The sequence below is a fragment of the Bos mutus genome, chromosome 3, assembly GCF_027580195.1.
Source record: "Bos mutus isolate GX-2022 chromosome 3, NWIPB_WYAK_1.1, whole genome shotgun sequence".
Taxonomy (NCBI): Eukaryota; Metazoa; Chordata; class Mammalia; order Artiodactyla; family Bovidae; genus Bos; species Bos mutus.
Window position 1 is genome coordinate 93,883,901 of NC_091619.1, and position 3,128 is coordinate 93,887,028.

General features: G+C 45.8%; 1 non-coding gene across 1 annotated transcript; it reads left to right on the plus strand.

Annotated features, from left to right (window-relative positions):
- Nucleotides 1–616: 616 nt before the first annotated feature.
- TRNAG-GCC (transfer RNA glycine (anticodon GCC)) lies at nt 617–688 on the plus strand. Its single transcript has one exon. It is a non-coding gene; the product is annotated as a tRNA-Gly (tRNA).
- Nucleotides 689–3,128: the final 2,440 nt, after the last annotated feature.

Sequence of the window (3,128 nt, forward strand, 5' to 3'; positions counted from 1 at the left end):
TAAAACCAACTGGTGAATACAACAAAAAAGAAACAGAACTCACAGACTTAGAGAACAAACTAGTGGGGAGAAAGAAGTGGAGAGGGGATTAAGAGGTACAAACTACCATGTATAAAATAGATAAGCTACAGGGATATGTTGTACCACAAAGGGAGTGTAGGCAATATTTTATAACTATAAATGAAATGTAACCTTTAAAAACTGAGTCATTATGTTGTGCACCTGAAACTTATATGATATTGTACATCCACTGTACCTCAGTAATAAAAAAATAATATTAATGCTATTATCTGAGTTTCACAGATGAGGAACTCAGATTCATATTTATTTATTAACTGGCTTTGCCCAGGGTCATAAGGATAGGAAGTGGAACCCAGCTCTGGGTGGTGTTGAAGTCAGCGCTCTGTTCCCTGCTCTCAAGATGCTTAATCATAATCTGTCTGCCTTGAGGAAAGGATATATAAATAGAGATACGGATAGATGTGACTTACCCCCACGTTTGGTTTTTAGCTCAGGGGAAGCAGGATCCAGTGTTGCAGCATACTTCTGCAAAGAGAGATCTTGAGGAGGAGATGGGAACTAGCATTTAGGAAGTGCCCACTGACAACCTGGGAATTCCCTGGTGGCTCAGAGGATAAAGCATCTGCCTGCCATGCAGGAGACCAGGGTTCGATTCCTGGCTTGGGAAGAGCCCCTGGAGAAGGAAATGGCAACCCACTCCAGTATTCTTGCCTGGAGAATCCCATGGACAGAGGAGCCTTGCTGGCTACAGTCCATGGGGTCGCAAAGAGTCAGACATGACTGAGAGAGTTCACTTCACTTCACTTCACTTCACTTCACTGACAACCTGGGTTCTGATGCCAGTCCCACTTCCCCCTTGCGTGCCCCTTCTTCTGTGCTCCCAGCACAGTCCCACCCTCGTGTCCCCTGGTTCTTATCTCATGGTGAATGACTCTTGCCCATTCATTTGTCCATCTTCCCTACTTAATTAGTTCGGAATCTTCAGAGGCCAGCGTACTATGTGGGCTACTGTGAGAATCTGGTCCTCTTGAACTGGATTGATTTGAATTCCCCTTAGTGGTTTTCACACACTCTTACTGAGTTTCACACGTGCTCTTACTGAGCACGTGTTTCTGTGAGCATCTGTGTGTGTTGAGTCTTTGCTTTCTGTGTGGGCTGATTCATTTGCAATTGCATGTGTGACGCTCATGTCTGAGGTCCTGCAGCTGTACATGCAAAGGCATCCACAGCCCCTTCTGAACCCATGCCTCTTCACTTCATTGGCATCTTATTCTGAGCCATCCTAAATGTCCCTCTTTTCCAGAAACACATTTCAGGGTAACTTTTGTCTCTCAGCCATGATTGAAATATTTCTGAACACCGTGGGGTTTGAAACCTGGCCTCTTGGTGCTTTATCAAGAGCCTGCATTTGCCTGCTGAACTCCCAGTTCTGTGACTACCCACAGTGAGAGTGGGCCAGCTTGGTTATGAAGGGGTGTGTCTGTGCACACACTCAGTTGTGTCCAACTCTTTTGTGACCCCGTGGACTGTAGCCTACCAGGTTCCTTTGTCTATGGAATTTTCCAGGCAAGAATACTGGAGTGGGTTGCCATTCCCTCCTCCAGGGCATCTTCCTAACCCAGGGATTGAACCTGCATCTCCTGTATTGGCAGGCGGAGCCTTTACCACTGAGTCACCAGGGAAGCCCCAGTTCTAAAGGGGAGTGGGCAGTAAATGATAAAACTACACTCAATCCGCTGCATTATCTGCAGCCCCCAAAGCACCCCAGCTGGTTTACAGTTTCTCTAAGGGGCTAGGATTTTGGTGGGATGGATGGGAAGATAGGAATTTGGAAATTATTGTCTTCAGTTTGTGTTTTTGGGTATATAAGTAAGTTGCACCCACCCCTCCACTGCCCCCATATCAGGGTGTTTTAATGATTCAAAATCATGAATATTAAACTAATGGAAAGTTGACAGTATTTAAATGAGCATCATTAAAAGACACATAAATTAACAGGGTTTTTAGTTCTTGTGGAACTGCCGTTTCAATGTTAATTAAACAACCAGAGTGCTCGGGCGCTTTTGCAGCAAACTGTCCCCAAAGTGTGCTGCAGAATATCATTATGGGTGGCTGCCTTGCTGTTTAATTATTTCCAAGTTTTTTTTTTTTTTTTCATTGCTGCAGTAGTTTTATCTTTGTCATGCATTTGGAAAAGGTGATGGGGCTGAACCTCCAATAAAGTGTCAGTGTGATCTGTCGGTGAAGACCTAAGGTGAGCAATGCTTGTCCCTTCACGCCAGCCCTCTGTGAAGGAAGCCCCAGATGACCCTTTGGGTCTCCCCATGGACTGATCCACAGCCGAGTCTAGACGGCACCTGGTTCCTTAGTTTCAGACCATCTTGCTCGTATAAAGTTGAGGGCCTGGAAACTGCCTTGGTGGTTCTTCTTCCCCAGTGGTTAAGAACCCGCCTTTCAATGTAGAGGATGTAGATCTGATCCCTGGTCAGGGAGCTAGGATCCCACATGCCATGGGGCAACTAAGCCTGCATGTCACAACGACTGAGCTGGAGCGTTGCAACTGGAGAGAAGCCCTGGGCGCCACAACCAGAGAAGGCCCTCGCACCACAGCGAGGACCCCGTACAGTCAAAAACAAAAAGAAAATAACAAATAATATTTCCTCAAATTCCTTAAAAAAAAGAACGTTGGGGGCCTGGATTTGGATGGAGCCCTGAGGTGGGGAAGGAAAAGCAGGGGTGAGAGTGAGAGGGGACAGCTATGTCTGAGGCAGTGTGGGGAGGAGGAGCCAGGAATCTGGACCTGCTCTTGACTCCATGGGTCTGAGCTAAGTGACCTTGAGGCAATACCTCGTCCTCTGAGGTATCAGTTTCTTCAACTGCAAAATGAAAATTTTAGATTAGATCATACATTCTCAGAGGGGGCAATATTGCCCCCAAGAAAGCGGTGATTTTCACCTGAAGAGGGGGGAATGTGGTTTTGGGAGGTTGAAAAAGAGCTTACTCTGTTTTAAGTGTAAAAAACACCAACATACACAGAGTACATAAACAGATACCCAGCACATACCTGTAGTATTAAAATTTCATGGGACAAAGAGAAGTAAGAGAAA